General features: G+C 35.1%; 1 long non-coding RNA gene across 2 annotated transcripts in view; it reads right to left on the bottom strand.

Annotated features, from left to right (window-relative positions):
* Positions 1-3,679: 3,679 nt before the first annotated feature.
* The window catches only part of LOC126814903 (uncharacterized), a 29,127-nt gene continuing 14,181 nt past the window's right edge, over positions 3,680-18,625 (bottom strand). The window contains exons 2-3 of one of the 2 annotated variants that reach the window (XR_007677793.2): positions 4,584-7,325; positions 3,680-4,460 (exon numbers count right to left, since the gene is read on the bottom strand). This is a non-coding gene — a long non-coding RNA (uncharacterized LOC126814903). Of the gene's footprint in view, positions 4,461-4,520; positions 7,326-18,625 lie in introns of those variants that run through there. The other variant, XR_007677792.2, reaches the window with a different exon arrangement.

Genomic DNA, 18,625 nt, shown 5'->3' with positions numbered 1-18,625 from the left:
GAAAATCGGACCAAAACTGCCAGACAAAATGGCCACCTCTCGTACGCAAATAGTGTAAACATCTGGTTTATCAAGGTTGTGGACTTGAAGCAATCACAATTTTGATGAAACTTAAAATGCGTGTTTATAACCCAAAGATCTTGGTTCCTTTTGATATTTGCACATATCAGATCGTAACTTCCTGAATTATGGCCCCCGATTGTGTGGAAAATTGCATTTTTAGAGGTCACAATTATCCGATTTAAAAAAAAAAGTTTGAATATATCACAGTTATACTGTGAGGTCAGTTGAGTGTGAATTTTGTGAAAATGGACCAAAAGTGCCGGACAAAATGGCCACCCCTTGTATGCAAATAGGTATATCAATGGTCACAATTTTGATCAGATTTTGATGAAACTTGAAATGCATGTTTGTAACCCAAAGACCTTGGTTCTTTTTTGAAATATATCACCATTCCACCATAATGAAGGTTGAATTAGAATATTGGGAAAATCGAAATGAAACTGCCTAACAAAATGGCCGCTCTTTGAAAGCAAATTGTGTAAAAATATGTAATACGAAGGTTGTGGGTCCTCTAGAGGTCACAATTTTTATCCGATTTTGGTGAAACTTAAAACATATCTTTATATCCCAAAGATCTCAGGTCCTATTGGTATTTGTGCATTTCGGACCATAACTTGCTGGATTATGGCCCCTGATTGTACAAAAAATCGCTTTTGTTTTTAGATTGTTCTCTATCTCTTGCAAAATGTGGACATATCTTGCCTGGCAGCCGCTGGTTCTATTTAAATAAATTATATATCTTCTCTTGAACTTACTGTCTGCAGATTATGCAATCTGTTATCTGTGCAAGTCGGGTAAAATCCCTGATTTGTAGTGGCAAGGAGTATTGTAGTCTCACCTAAAACATCTATCTCTCCATCTTATTTGTGTTACAATCAGGCCTGGAAATAACGGTTTTAGATGTACCTGACAAAATGTCAGGCACTAATGAAATAGTACCTGACATTTTCAACTTAGTGCCGGACATGTATTAATGATATCAGTAAAAAAGAAAAATCAGTGCCGGACAAAATGACAGGCACCAGAGGTTTAGTACCTGACAAAGCCTGACATTGTCTGTGACAGGTGCCTTATTTCCAGGCTTGGTTACAGTTAGGTACCAAAATATCCAAAGTTAATATCCGATTGACTTTAAACTTATACACAGTGTTTAAGGTCATGAAACGAAGAATCCTATTGATTTTCAACGATTTCCGATTACTGCCAAAGTTATGGCCCTTCATGACTTTGAAAAATCTTGTGACGCTCTAAAGGATAAAGTTATCATCCGATTGACTTGAACAGCTAAATCCATGATATTAAAAGTTTTGTATACTAAACGTTACCATTGGGCTGAACTTTATAAAAACCAACAAATTCTAATGGTTTTCTGATAATTACTTCATGAGTTGTTACTCTTAATCAGATTTTACTGTATTATAAATGTTTCATTACCGAAAAAAGTAAAAATATGCGACAACACATGTTAACTGCCCGGATGATTTAGCTGCTGTGTGGGTTATGTTTCGTTGCCTGGCAACCTATCTTTAATGATTTCCGATAATTACTGCCAAAGTTATGGCCCTTGATCACTTCGAAAAATCTTGTGACGCTCTAGAGGCTAAAGTTATCATCCAATTGACCTTAGATCGATATACAGAGTTTAAGGTCTTGAGACAAACAATGAATTTTGATAACTTCCATGATATTAAACGTTTCGTAGTTTCGTATAACAAATTCTAATGATTTTCTGATAATTACTTAATCAGTTGTTGCTCTTAATCAGATTTTAGTGTATTATAAATGTTTTGTTACCGAAAAAAGTAAAAATATGTGCAGGGGTAGAAACTAACCTGAAATGGTCGCTAGCCATTTGGTCTAGTAGCTTTCAGATCTTACTAGCCCAGCCAACATTCTACTAGACTGTTGTTTTGTTCATCATTAATCAGTCAAAAACACCAAAATACATGCACTTAAATTTATTTTGGCACATTTAATAATACAACAAATAGACTTTGTTCATTGTTGCCTCTGTTTTTTCATCAAATAATGAATTCATTAATCAGTCATGAAGACATATATATTAAAATTCAATTTGGCACATTTCATTTCATATTTGTCCTTTGGAAGTTTAATCTTCAATACAATAGATTTTTTCAGGGGCCTCATTTATATTTATATTTCATTTATGTTTTATAAATTCAGTTGTGATGTGCAAAATAATATGATGTAATGTCCTTAAAATTTAATATCATAAGTTGTCACCGAGTGATGAAGTTATTTATAGCAGAGCACGGGTATTTACGAGCCTCTTCATTGCCGTAATATATCGCTGTTATAAAACCTTTTAACATCCATGTTCTTCGCTAAATTGCTTCATGTATATATATATCAACGATTAGGTTAGGCGATTTATGATAATTAACCTGAAATATGACTGAAAAAGTATTCAATTATATCGACTTTCTCTTCATAATTCATCGAGGTGTAAACAAAGGCTGTTCCGTACCCTCCCTCGTTATCATATACAATTTCAACCAATCAGCAAGCTCGCGTATAATTGTCATATTGTTATAATTTTTATGAACACGTTTATATTGTATGCTGTCCTAAATGGATGTTTCGATGCAATAAAATCTTAAATAGTGATGGCGATGATTTTCGGAAGTTAGTTTCATGACTGTTCATTAAGTACAAATTATCAATTATTACAACTACCAAAATATCAGGTCGCCACACGGGCTAATTGATTTTGAATTTCATTCACCCGTACTGACTTTTACCTTTTACTCGCCATAGGCTACCGGGTGAGCATTAGTTTCTATCCCTGTATGTGAAAACTCTTGTTGACGTCCGGACGATTTAGCTGCTGTGGGCGTATGTTTCGTTGCCTAGCAACCTATCTTTATACGACATTCCATCCCTCAGAGTTCCGTCGTCGACGGCATGTAAAAACTAATTAAAGGTGCCAGCTATCCTAATACAAATAGTTGGTTAACGTCATATCTATGTGAGAATTGTCAACCCCATTCAGTTCACATACAAGTACATTTAGCAGTAATTTTGATAATCCCAAAAATGTACAAACTGGCCGATTAGTCATAAACAGCCTGAAGAAGCCTCGTAATATATCACAAATTATATTCTATAATCATGAAAATGGAAATGACACCAATGTCTTAACAATTTTCCTTTTTGGTTATGTGGTGAAGCCTCATTTTCCATGTCAATGAAAGAAACAGTCATTTGGCAACAAATAAGGCTAATCCGAAATAAGCAGTTCGATTGGCCGAGACTTTACAACACAATAACTTTGCTTCTAATTAAGGTAGAATGTTTATTAGGTGAATGCCTTGACTCAGTTTGATGAGCATTTTCCGCTTAGGCCAAGTAGAGATGAGCAATTTGATTTGTCAGTGCTTTGAGACACAATAACTTTGAGCATTTTCTACTTAGGTTAAGCATAGTGATAAGCAATCTGAGCGGTCAAGACTTTCAACATGACTCTTGTGTGTGTATAGTTTCATTCAAGCGATTTATGCTTGGGCTGATTAGTTGAACATTTGATCTGGGTTGTTGATCCAACAGAGTTGGCAGTATATTGCAATTGTGGTACATGTGTCTAAGAACTTCTAAATCTTAAGGTAAAATTTATTTTAAAATATTTCATGGTCAACATTTAACATAAAGGCATACATGAATAAGGTATGGGAGAACTTAATCAAATATTAAATATTCATTTACACATCAATCATAATTAGTTTGTGCAATTAGAAATATTGACCTCCATGAAGACAATGACAACCCCCATTATATTTATAATAAAGACATATTTTTCGTGAATATGGTCCTTTATGCCCAATAACATGATTAAAATCTAAAATATGTATTTCAAATTTCTTAACCCCATATTTTATTAATTACCTGAAAGTAAAAATGAAATTGTTTCTTTCATTTTAGTCTAAAGAGGATTGGTCAGAATAAACCCATTTGTTTTACGAACTATTATTTTAGATTTTTAAAAGAAAGGTTAAATCTAGAATTGTCTCAGGGGTGTTGCGAGAAACTGAGTTTTGAAATGGGTATGAAATTTGATAAAAGGCATTAAGAATTCAGTATCCAATAGTGGAAGTTTCAACATCAATACATATATACTATTTGAAATTAATTAATTTTACTGTACAGTAACTAATTACTGCTACTTTCATACATTTTAATACTTAATAAAAATAAATAAATATAACTGCCTTTTCTTTTACAATTGTATCTGTAAAGTGACTTGGTGCCTGTTCTCAATGTCACCTGGATGTAATAAGTATGTAGAATTCCTTGAGCATTATGTAATTCAACCAATTAATACACGAAAGAAATGTACTGCTATTGAGGACTTTGTCCCCAGAATAGAAATGGAGAATCTCCTACTCGTCTTGTTTGATATCAACACAAGTCGAAAAAAAAAACCCCGAGGCTCTGCTGAGTTTTTTTTTATTTTTTTTTTTTTTATTATTCAAACAAGACGAGTAGGAGATGTTATTTATCACCCAATCCTTTCTTGCATGCACAAATGTTTCTTAATGTTTGCATCATGGGTTTTCTCTGGGTCTTCTGGTTTCCTCTCACATAAGGTCCCAGCGAATTATTGAAATTAAATTGAACAATTGCATATGTTGATCCCAAAAATAACTATTTGTGTCTGAAGGGTATACAAGGTCCTTAAAATGAATCCTTAGATAGTACTGAATATTCAACCAGACAAGTAGAAAGTTAACCTGCAGTTCATTTCACTGATATTCATATTATGCTTTTTGGTGTTGTGTCCCTTGAATTGATTTCAGTAGGACACTCAAAAAGAATTGGCAGGATTTACAATTATTTTTTATTTCCATTCTCTAACTTTAATAAAAGTGCAAATGATCATACATTATTTGACATTTCAGTGATGAACAAAAATAAAGAACAGATTTAGCAGGCGCGGATCCAAGGGGGGAATCCCCCCCCCCCCCACCTTTGCAGTAGCGAACAATTTGCGGGTAAGGAGAACAAAAATACTTAAAAATGGTAGTGATCCCCATCGTAATTTACTCCGAAAAGAGCCGGTTGGTGATTTGGTTGATTGCCTGTCAGTCCACCCACCGAGGGCCGAGCTTCGCACTCCCAAGTGGGGGCAGCACGCCCCCCCCTTCTGAAAATCCTCAATCCGCCCCTGTTTAGGCATACCTATACTAGCTACAGCTGAAGGGGCCTCACAAAATCTAGCAGTGTTATATAACATTATATTAGAAGCAGTACCAGTGATTTAGCAGTGTTTTAATATTAGCAGCAGTTACAATTAAAAGATAGTAAACACAAATGTATGTTAAACCAACTTTTAAAAAAAAATAATTTAAAATCAATTTACAATACCTTTGATTATTGGTTTTTTTTTTATAGATTACATTCTTTTTGATTAATTTTTCATTTTAATTAAAAGTATGACAATTTGAAACTTAAAGGAGGCAGGTCTCTACTCTATATTATCCACAGTCTTGGACATTGCAAACACAGCTTATTGGTCAACAATATCGATGTTATTTTACGCAAACACAGCTTATTGGTCAACAACATGGGCTTCTGATATCCAATATTTAAGACAAAATGAAAATTTTAAAATTGGCACACGAATCGTGTGCCGGAATGCTTTCGAGCACCATTTGTAATGAAGCGACTCGATGAACGAGGCTAAACATATCCCACAGGAGAATACTACCGGTGTAGACTGAAATAACCAAATGCCAAAGACTGCCATTTAATTTTGACTCTTCCAGCATTTCGCCACACATAACGGATTAGAAATTACAGTAAGTCTTTAACCTTAAAATTATCAGATTTCTTTCAGTTCACAATTCTATGGAATACAATTATTGCTTATAACTGAGCGACATTTTGACTAGACCACTGCTTGATAAAGCCTAGTCAAAAAATTACTAAGCAGTTATTGTATACCATAGAATTCTGACCTGTGTATTAAAATTATACAGTAGAAAATGTTTTTATTCAATTTTGAGTAAAATGAGGGCCTCTGGGTAACCATCCTCATTAAATTAGTCATTGCAACAAACATCCTGGGATCCAGCCCTTACAAATTTGAAACATTCTAGTGGATAGATTTTGATATACATGTATTTACAATGTACAAACATCCAAAAATGAGTAATGCCCATTAAGGCTAGGGGCATGACCCAAATTCTACATAACCCATGTTCTCTACATTATCCACGGATTATTTGTTGATCGTTTTGAGAATACTGAATCCCCAAAACATCCTTTCACATGCTATAAATAGTGCTAAAAACCTAACAATGTACCAGTGGGATTAAATAATAACCTTTCCAAAGATGCATCAAAATAGAGAAAGTGGCAGACAAGTGACGAAGGCGATTACGATTATCGTAACCTGTGTCTAAGATGGTCAAAGAGATCTGGATTGCCTAGAATGTTTTGGTAAAATTGTGTTGTGCTGACTTAAGGATATCACATTTCAAAATGAATATGATAATGAGGTAAAATGATAATGATTTTTTACATACTATGATTTCAATTCAATAATAAACTTAAATATTATTCTCAAAGTCAAATATCTCTGTCTTGTGCATTATGCTCATTCAGTGGACTTCCATTAGCTTCCTGATTGTCATATAAATAACTATGAACAAGACAGAATATTGATATTCATCTTTGTTATTCTGAAAAGTGATCTTATTTTTAAATAGATGGATCAAAAAAAATAAAAAAAATAGAAGCTTGTAGCTATTGCCTTGATGTTATACAGGTATCCATTGAACATTCACTAAATATTATTTTTAACAGAAATCTACAAAGTTAAATAATCTACCAACTTAAAAATAAATCAAGAATCAACAGAAATATAAATAACTTTAACAAACATTTGTTATAAATTATCTTGTGTAAATTATTCCTCAAATTGCCAGGAGTTGCTCTAATAACTAATATACATAGGTAAAGATTATTTCCTATTTTAATTAGTTTTTGGCTTCTTTATGTAAATTTATCCATCACCTTGATCTTGTCTACCTGTTGAACTGCTACCATTTCAAATCCCATAACCATTTTGTAACAATATATTTTAAATTGAAAAGAGTCTCAAATAAATAGGTCTAGTATTTATTTTTTCTTAATTTTTTTCTGTAGTTCTTTATCTTTCTTTTGTTGTTTGAGCTTCTTTTTTTCGTCTTTTAATTTCTGTTTATTTCTAAGGCTTGCTACCAATTTCCAGGTAAAAAATCCTACAACATTAAAAAAAATATATATATGGATGTGGGGTGATTGCCAGTGCATTGTAGCCAAATATAAAAAAAATCATTTTTGGCAGCCCACATATGCCCACAAGCAGCAAAGTCATGGTAATTGATAAGGTTTGACCACAATGCTTTACACCTAATTTTTAAAAAAAATGTAGCCTCTATCATGTTCACAAGGTTTTAAACAAAGGGGGGATAACTCTGAAATGGAAAGTCACAGAACACTTAATATCCTCTCATGACACCAATGCTTCCCACCAATGCTTGAAAGAAATCCTTTTAAAAATCAAAAAAGAGGGATAACACCAAATTTGAAAAGAATCAGTCATGAACTGTAGCCTATGCCTCGTTCACACAGTTGTCAGCAGGCGTGGGGGGAGGAATAACTCCTGAATGAAAAGGTGTAGAATGCTGAATGTCGATAGGGTTCATCCTTTGATGACCACAACGCTTCACACCCAATTTGAAAAGAATCTGTTGAAAACGACAGTCTCTACCAAGTTCACAAGGTTTTCAGCAAAGGGGGGATAACTCCAGAATGGAAGGGCAAAGGGGGGAAAACTCCAGAACGAAAAGTCATGGAACAGTGAAAATTGATATTGTTCATCCTCTCATGACCAAAATGCTTCACACCAAATCGTGTTCACAAGGCAAGGATTTGCGCCTAACCCTATTTGTGGAATTTTATTGGTCCATTATACTTGACATCCCAAAATAAATAGACGACGCATATTAATTAATTGCACATCTAATTTTTGTCCGTCTGTCTGTCTGTCGGTCTGTCTGTCCCGTCTGTCTGTCCGTCACACTTTTTGGGACACAATAACTCTCTTCCTAATTGAGCTAGAATGTTCAAACTTGGTGTATGTGTTTATTAGGTCAATGCCTTGATGGAGTTCAAAGATGAGCATTTTCCGCTTAGGGTAAGCAGAGATAAGCAATTTGATTGGTTGATGCTTTGGGACACGATAACTCTCTTCCTAATTGGGCTAGAATGTTCAAACTTGGTGTATGTGTTGATTAGGTCAATGCCTTGATGGAGTTCGAAGATGAGCATTTTCCGCTTAGGGTAAGCAGAGATAAGCAATTTGATTGGTTGATGCTTTGGGACACGATAACTTTTAATTGAGCTAGAATGTTCAAACTTGGTGTATGTGTTTATTAGGTCAATGCCTTGATGGAGTTCGAAGATGAGCATTTTCCGCTTAGGGTAAGCAGAGATAAGCAATTTGATTGGTTGATACTTTGGGGCACGATAACTCTCTGCCTAATTGAGCTAGAATGTTCAAACTTGGTGTATGTGTTGATTAGGTCAATGCCTTGATGGAGTTCGAAGATGAGCATTTTCCGCTTAGGGAAAGCAGAGATAAGCAATTTGATTTGTTGATGCTTTGGGACACGATAACTTTAGTTCTAATTAAGTGAGATTGATGAAACTTGGTGTATAGTTTCATTACATCAATACCTTGACTAAGTTCAATCATGAGCATTTTCTACTCAGGCTAAGCAGAGCGATAAGCAATTTGATTGGTCGAGACATTGGAACACAATAATTCACATTCTAATTGATGTAGAATGTTCAAACTTGGTGTAGGCTTTCATTAGGTGAATGCCTTGATGGAGTTCAATGATGAACATTGTATGCTTACGGTAAGCAGAGATAAGCAATCTGATTGGTTGATGCTTTGGGGCATGATAACTTTGAGAGAGATGAAACTCCGAATATAGATTCATTATATCATTACCATGACTAAGTTCGATGGTGAAAATTTTCTGCTAAGGCTAAGGAGCAATAAGCAATTTAATTGATTGGTCAAGACTTTGGAACATAATAACTCTGCTTTTAATTGAGGTAGAATGTTTAAACTTGATGCAGATGTTCATTAGGTGAATGTCTTGACTAAGTTCAATGATTAACATTTCGAGCTGAAGCCAAGCAGAGCTTATCAGTTTCATAATCTTGATTCTATTTGATAGACAGTGATGAAACTTAGTCTATAGTTTAACTGTTCGATACTTTTGAAAAAAATACATGTTCTATTAATTAATACGTGTCATCTAATTATTTTGCTATTTCGGCGGGGGACATCAGCCTCACTGTTGGCTTGTTATTATTATGTAACATACTAAGAACCTAACTACATTTTTTGGGCACCAACCACCACCGCCCCCCCAGTCAAAAATTTCGCCGTACGCCTATGTTCATTATATCATTACCTTGACCAAGTTCAATGATGAGAATTTTCTGCTTGGGCTAAGGAGCGATAAGCAATTTGATTGGTCAAGACTTTGGAACATAACAACTCTGCTTTTAATTACGGTAGAATGTTTAAACTTGATCTAGATGTTCATTAGGTGAATGTCTTGACTGAGTTCAATGATTAACATTTCGAGCTAAAGCTAAGCCGAGCTAAGAAATTTCATTGGTTGATGCTTTGGGACAATCAAACTCAGCCAAGGCATTCACCTACAGGTAATAAACACCCTCAGCCAGGTTGAACATTCTAGCTCAATTAGAAGCAGAGTTGTTGTCTCAAAAAGTGTGACAGACAGTCTGTCTGTGACAGATGGACAAACCCATTTTAATACGGAGCCGAATCATCGTCATATTAAGGAAAAATATTATGGTTAAAATTACAAAATTGTCATAGTCAAAATGGTAAAATTAAAAAATGGCAAATTTCAACATTTTTCACTCATAAATATCACATAACACAAAATCACTATATTAGTATCAAAACAAATTTGCTTGACAAGAATTAACACTAAAAATCTAGTTATGTTTTTCAATTTCTACTTTGCAAGTTCACTGTAACTTTTTCATCGTTGCATTTTCAACAATCAGAATTTCACCATTCGAGTGGACAGAGGGTGTGGTCCCAGGTTCAGTCGAAGTTATAAGATGCCAGTACTTATCGTCTCGGCTAAAATTAATGCTCCATTCCAAGAATAATTCCTAAGAATTAGAATTATCTGATTTTATAGATTGTTTTAAAAAAAAAAAAAAAATGAAATAAATTCCTTATATATCATCGAAACTTGAGTTTGGCTCATTGTCTTAATAGATCAGACAAATCTTTGGCAGAACATCGAAATGAATGTGTGAGCAGATTGCTGGCATTATATCTGAATTAAGTGTAACTACAGAAGAGGATTCTGGCCGCCTTAACCAATTAATAAAAGCTTTACAGTTATTCAACGATGACAGTTATTCAGCTTTCTGCGGTCGCTTTGTTCTGATCTCCCCCATCAAAATTCAGTCATTGAAGAAAGATCTGAAATTTGTGGAAATGTTTTGAAAAATAAAATAAAATATCCCTGGAAAGAGGTGTGCATAAATAATGTTATCGCCGGGTCGGTTTCCCTGAATATTTTAATTTACCTATTCAATTGATCATGATAAGGTATGGTAGTTGTGATCCCAAACCATGCAGCAGAGCCTACCTGTCCAGTTTCAGTTTTAAAATCTAATGGAATATGGATTATTTGTTCTTTTCATAGTACTGTAACTGGGGGTTAAATAATGCTAAACTAGAAACAAAATTTCTTTTAAATAAAATAAATGACGATCAGACCTATTTCTGAGGTTTTAGAAAGAAAAAACTAATTTCATCTTAGTTAATTTCATTTTACCTGAGAGTAGAATCTTTTATTTATAAATACCAGGTATGTGCCTCCCCGACAAGACCCAGAGTTAAAAAAAAAAAAACCCAACCCTAAATTATTGACTGTCGATGGCATCCTGTTAGTAATAGTTCCTGAATTTTATTCATTAACAGAGGTTTATTTATATCTTTAAAAAGTGGAATTCATAAAAACAAGTATCAGGTAGCAAATATAAAGGCCTAATAAGTTGTGGTCTTCAATGAAAATACTGATGTTAGCGTACTAGTACTTCAAATAAAGTACACCTCTATGGTTAGTACCTACAATAAATCAATTACCTACTGTACCTACAAGTAACATAACATTAAATATTGTCTTATAAAATTAACAAGCCAACAGTGAGGCTGATGTCCCCCCCGAAATCCAAAAATAAATTGATGACACATATTAAAGATACATTATGGGAGATTCGACAACGAGTTGGCAGTTCTCACTATAATAATTAAAAGCTAGATAACGTAAAGGCAATTTGCTGAAAATTTCATTCAAATTGATCCACTATGAACCGAGAACTAAGCGAATGAAATTTCTGCCTAGCCTCGGTCATCATTAATAAAGTTAGTACGTAAAACAGCATAGTCTCGATTATCCATTTAATCGTTTAATCGAGAAGGAAAGTTATGCTGTAAATCGGATCACAATCCACTTAAGATTGCAGGCTAGCGATGCCATCTAGAGTTGATTATGGGTCTGGATTAGTTAATTAATGTCTAATTAATAATTTAGATAACATTTCAGGCCTAAAGAAAGACCTGCAATAGACAGATTTAGCTCTTGCATAATGTATGTTTAATTACATGTAATAGCACATTTATTTTTTTCAAAAGTATCAAGCAATCAAGCTGATTATCAACTATACACTAAACTAAGTTTCATCACTCTATCAGATAGAATCAAAGTTATCTTGTCCCACAGCATAGACCAATGAAATTGCTTAGCTCTGCTTATCTTTAGCATTGTACTCAGTCAAGACATTCACCTAATGAACATCTACATCAAGTTTAAACATTTTATCTCAATTAAAAGCAGAGTTATGTCCCAAAGTTTTTACCAATCAAATTGCTTATGCACGTTAGCCTAAGCAGAAAAGTCTCATCAAACATAGTCAAGGTAATGATATAATGAATCTATACTCTGAGTTTCATCACTCTCACTTAATTAAAACTAAAGTTATCGTGCCCCAAAGCATCAACGAATCAGATTGCTTATCTCTGCTTACCGTAGGCAGACAATGTTTATCATCAAACTTCATCCAGGTATTCACCAAATGAATGCCTACACCAAGTTTTAACATTCTAGCTCAATTAGAAGGAGAGTTATAGTGTCCCAAAAAGTGTGACGGACAGACAGACGAACCCATTGCAATAGTCCCCTGCTTTCTTCGAAAGGTGGGGGACAATTAATCAGCAGGTGTTTTATAATTAGTCAAAATTCTGTATAGTGCAGTGAACACTTTAAGATGGCCCCAGGATCCATTCACTTGATTTTATATATACGTATATATGTGAAATGAAATGAAATGGGGTTTAACGCCCTACTGTTCTGCTCCTAACCTGGGCTAATGAAGACAGGCATACGCCATACAGTGTGCTATGAGGGAAATTTTGCCCCGACAGCGGCACTACGGCCTACTCTTATATCGAATTCGTACTGCCAAGGGATCTTTTACGTGCACGCCAATGTGTACACGGGACCTCGGTTTTTTGTCCCATCCGAACGACTAGACAGCTTTCCTTGTCAGCCCCTCCGTCCTGCATCACTGACAAGGGAGAACCACGCCGGAAAATCTGGATGAACTTTCTCGGCCAATGCAGGGATCGAACACCCGACCTCCAGGCTAGCGAGCTAGCGTCTTACCCACTTAGCCACGTGATCCCCACGTATATATGTATATAGTGTGTCGTTTCCATGGATTTGTCTTGTGTAATTGTTTCTGGAGCAATAATCCAGAAAGTTATGGCCTGAAATGTGAAAATATCAAAAGGGACTGATTTTAAGTTTCATCAAAATCGGATAAAAATTGTGACCTCTAGAGGGTCCACAACCTTCGTATTACACACTTCTACACAATTTGCGTACAAAGAGCGGCCATTTTGTCGGGCAGTTTTATTTTGATTTTGATTATGGTGGAATGGTGATGTATTTAAATGGTTTTTAAAATAAAAAAAAAATTGTGATCTCTAGAGAATCCACAAGCTAAAAATGTGATTTTTCGAACAATCAGGGGCCATAATGCAGGAAGTTAAGTTCGGGTATCCGCGATTATCAAAAGGAATCAAGATCTTAGTGTGTAATGGTGTTTTATCACCCAATAATACATTCTACAGTAGATATCGCTTGTGTGATATATATCATAATCTACTGCGATATCTCCTTAGGAGGAACCAATGTTTTTGGGATATAAACATATATTTCAAGTTTCATCGAAATCGGATCAAAATTGTGACCTCTAGAGGGTCCACAACCTTGATTTACCAGATGTTTACACTATTTGAGTACTAGGGGCGCCCATTTTGTCCAGCAGTTTTAGCCCGATTTTCACAAAATTCGAACTCAACAATCATTATTCGAATATTTTTTCAAATCGAATAATAATTGTGACCTCTAGGGGGATCACAAGCTAAAACGGATAAAGATAGGTTGCCAGGCAATGAAACATATGCCCACAGCAGCTATATCATCCGGGCAGTCAACAACTTTTGTCGTTTTTTTACTTTTTTCTGTAATCAAACATTTATAATACATTAAAATCTGATTAAGAGTAACAACTCATAAAGTAATTATCAGAAAACCATTAGAATTTATTTGGTTTTTATAAAGTTCTGCCCCATGCTAATGTTTAGTATACGAAACTTTTAACATCATGGATTTAGCTGTTCAAGTCATAAAGATTCATTGAAAATCAATATACTTGTTCGTCTCAAGACCTTAAACTCTGTGTATCAATCTGAAGTCAATCGGATAACTTTAGCCTCTAAAGCGTCACAAGATTTTTCAAAGTGATCAAGGGCCATAACTTTGGTAGTAATTATCCGAAATCGTTGAAAATCAATGATTCTTCGTCTCATGACCTTAAACACTGTGTATAAATTTAAAGTCAATCGGATATTAAATTTAGCCTCTAGAATGTCAACAAGATTTTTTAAAGTGATCAAGGGCCATAACTCTGGCAGTAATTATCGAAAATCGTTGAAAATCAATAGGCTTCTTCGTCTCATGATCTTCAACACTGTGTATAAATTTAAAGTCAATCGGATATTAATTTTGACCTCTAGAGCGTCCACAAGATTTTTTGAAGTGATCAAGGGCCATAACTCTGGCAGTAATTATCGAAAATTGCTGAAAATCAATAGGCTTCTTCGTCTCATGACCTTAAACACTGTGTATAAATTTATTTGGATATTAACTTTAGCCGGACTGGGGCGACAACAATATATGACCCCATTTCAATGTGGGCGTATAAAAATTGTGTTCACAAGCTAAAAACATGATTTTTCGCACAATCAGGGATCATAATCCATGAAGTTACAGTCCGATACATGCCAATATCGAAAGGACCCAAGATCTTAGGGTGATAAACCTATATTTCAAGTTTCATTGAATTTGGATAAAAATTGTGACCTGTAGATTGTTCACAAACAATTGTGGACGGAAGGACGGATGGACAGGGGCGACGACAACGAAAATATGGGCGTATAAAAACAAAAGCGATTTTTCGTACAATCAACCTTTAGCCGGTTTACAAGCTACAAGCCAACAGTGAGGCTGATGTCCCCCGCCGAAATCCCCAAATAAATAGATGACACATATTCATTAATCGCACATCTATTTTTTTGAAAAGTATCGAGCAATCAAACTGATTATCAACTATACACTAAGTTTCATCACTCTCTTTTAGATAAAATCAAAGTTATCTTGTCCCAGCATCGACCAAGGAAATTGCTTATCTCTGCTTAGGTTTAGCTCGATATGTTAATCATTGAACTCAGTCAAGACGAACATCTACATCAAGTTTAAACATTCTACCTCAATTAGAATCAGTTGTCCAATCAAAATGCTTATTGCTCCTTAGCCTAAGCAGACAATTCTCATCATCGAACTTAGTCAAGGTATTGATGTAATGAAACTATACACCAAGTTTCATCACACTCACTTAATTAGAACTAAAGTTATTGTGACCCAAAGCATCAACCAATCAAATTGCCTATCTCTACTTACCATAAGCAGAAAATGCTCATCTTCGCATTCTATCAGGGCATTGACCTCATAAACACCTACACCAAGTTTGAACATTCTAGCTCAATTAGAAGGAGAGTTATTGTGTTCCAAAGTCTCGGCCAATCAAATTGCTTATCGCTCTGCTTACCCTGAGCAGAAAATGCTCAATATTAAACTTTGTCAAGGTATTGATGTAATGAAACTATAGACCAAGTTTCATCACTCTCACTTAATTGGAACTAAAGTTATCGTGTCCCAAAGCATCAACCAATCAAATTGCTTATCTCTACTTACCCTAGGCAGAAAATGCTCATCTTCACACTCCATCAAGGCATTGACCTAATAAACACCTACACCAAGTTTGAACATTTTAGCTCAATTAGAGGGAGAGTTATTGTGTTCCAAAGTCTCGGCCAATCAAATTGCTTATCGCTCTGCTTACCCTGAGCAGAAAATGCTCATTATCGAACTTAGTCAAGGTATTGATGTAATGAAACTATACACCAAGTTTCATCACTCTCACTTAATTAGAACTAAAGTTATCGTGTCCCAAAGCATCAACCAATCAAATTGCTTATCTCTGCTTACCCTAAGCAGAAAATGCTTATCTTCGAACTCCATCAAGGCATTGACCTAATAAACACCTACACCAAGTTTGAACATTCTAGGTCAATGAGAAGGAGAGTTATTGTGTCCCAAAAAGTGTGACGGACAGACAGACGGACGGACAGACAGACAGACAGACGGACAGACGGACAAACCCATTTTAATAGTCCCCTGCTTTCTTCGAAAGGCGGGGGACTATTAAAATGCGATAGTTCGAACAATCAGGGGCCATAATCCAGGAAATTACATTCGGATATGTGCGATTATTGAAAGGAACCAAGATTGTTGTGAATTTAAAGTTTCATCTAAATCAAATAATCAGCGACTGTCAGGCAGGATACGCCCACATTTTGTAAGAGATGGATAGAAAACAAGCTAAAAACAAACGCGATTTTTTGTACAATCAGGGGCAATAATCCAGTTATGGCCTGAAATGTGCAAATATCAATAAGAACTGAGATCTTTGGGATAGAAAGATATGTTTTAAGTTTCATCAAAATCAGATAAAAATTGTGATCTCTAGAGGATCCACAACCTTCGTATTACACACTTCTAAACAATTTGCGTACAAAGAGCGGCCATTTTGTCGGGCAGTTTCATTTCGATTTTCCCGAAATTCGAATTCAACCTTCATTATGGTGGAATGGTGATGTATTTAAACGGTTTTTAAAATCGGAAAAAAAAATTGTGACCTCTAGAGACTCTGCAAGCCAAAAATGCAATTTTTCGAACAATCAGGAGCCATAAAAATTGTGACCTCTACAGGGACCACAAGCTAAAACGTGATTTTTTGTTCAATCAAGGGCCATAATTCAAGAAGTTACAATCCGATACGCGCGAATATCGAAAGGAACCAATATCTTTGGGTTATAAACATGTATTTCAAGTTTCATCGAAATCGGATCAAAATTGTGACCTCTAGATGGTCCACAACCTTGATTTACCAGATGTTTACACTATATTTGCGTATAAGGGCAGCCATTTTGTCCGGCAGTTTTGGCCTGATTCTCACGAAATTCTAACTCAACAAATATGATAGTGCAACGGTGATATATTCGAACGTTTTTTTAAATCGGATAATAATTGTGACCTCTGGAGGAACCACAAGCTAAAAACGTGATTTTTGGTACAATCAGAGGCCATAATTCAGGAAATTACGATCCGATATGGGCGAATATTGACAGGAACCGAGATCTTTAGGTCATAATCTTGCATTTCAAGTTTCATCAAAATCAGATCAAAATTGTGGCCTCTAGAAGGTCCAGAACTTTGATATACCAGATGTTTACACTATTTGCGAACAAGGGACGGCTATTTTGTCCGGCAGTTTTTGTCTGATTTTTACAAAATTCAAACTCAACCATCCTTAGGGTCTAACAGTGATATATTCAAACGTTTTTTTAAATCGGATAAAAATTGTGACCTCTATAGGGTCCACAAGCTAAAAACGTTATTTTTCGTACAATCAGGGGTCCATAATTCTGGAAGTTATGGTCCGATATGCGCGAATATCGAAAGGAACCAAGATCTGTGGGTTATAAACATACATTTCAAGTTTAAACCAAATCAGATAAGAATTGTGACCTCTACAGTGTTCACAAGCTAAAAAGGTGATTTTTCGTACAATCAGGGGCCATAATCCATGAAGTTACAGTACGATACATGCCAATATTAAAAGGAACCAAGAGCTTAAGGTGATAAACCTATATTTCATGTTTCATTGAAATTGGATAAAAATTGTGACCTGTAGAGTGTTCACAAACAATTGTGGATGGATGAACGGACAGGGGCGAATCCAATATACGTCCACATGAAAATGGGGGTGTATAAAAATTGTGGCCTCTGGAGGGTCCACAACCTTGATTTTTACAAAATTCAAATTCAACCATCATTAGGGTCTAACGGTGATATATTACACGTTTTTTAAATTGGATAATAATTGTGACCTCTAGAGGGACCGCAAGCTAAAAACGCGATTTTTCGTACAATCAAGGGCCATAAATCAGGAAGTTATTTCAAGTTTTATTAAAATCGAATCAAAATTGTAACAAAGGCTCCACAACCTTGATATACCATCTATTTACACTATTTGGGGACATAAACAAAATTTGAACTTATCCAACATTACGGTGTAATGGTGATATATTCACACATTTTTTTGTAATTGGATAATAATTGTGACCTGTAGAGAGACCACAAGCTAAAAGTGTGATTTTGCATAAAATCAAAGGCCATAATTCAGGAAGTTATTATCCTATATATCAAATATCTTTAGTTTATAAACATGCATTTCAAGTTTCATCAAAATGAGATGAAAATTGTGACCTCTAGAGTGTCTACACGCTAACAATGTGATTTTTCATACAATCCGGGGCCATAATCCATGAAGTTATGGTCCGATACATGCCACTATCGAAATATTTTAAGTTTCGTCAAAATTGGATAAAAATTGTGACCTGTAGAGTGTCCACAAACAAATTGTTGACAGCATAACATAATAAACATTCTCATGAAAATGTGGGCATATAAAACCGATGTGTTCTGACGTCAACTTCGGCCTTACTCGGAAACATGCCCTTTCCTTATTGGGCCAGTTAGTTGGAGAAATTTGTGTGGTTGAAAATAAAATGCAGAAATTTTGACAGTTGAAAATGCAAAGATGAAAAAGTTGCAGTGAATTTGCAAAGGCAAACAGTGGAAAGTTAAAAAAACAAAACTAGAATTTTACATTGTTGATTTTTATCATGCAATTTTTGTTTTGATACTAATAATACAGTGATTTTGTGCTATGATGT

The sequence above is a fragment of the Patella vulgata genome, chromosome 3 (assembly GCF_932274485.2).
Source record: "Patella vulgata chromosome 3, xgPatVulg1.2, whole genome shotgun sequence".
NCBI classification, from domain to species: domain Eukaryota; kingdom Metazoa; phylum Mollusca; class Gastropoda; family Patellidae; genus Patella; species Patella vulgata.
This window is presented reverse-complemented; position numbering and strand designations above follow the sequence as displayed.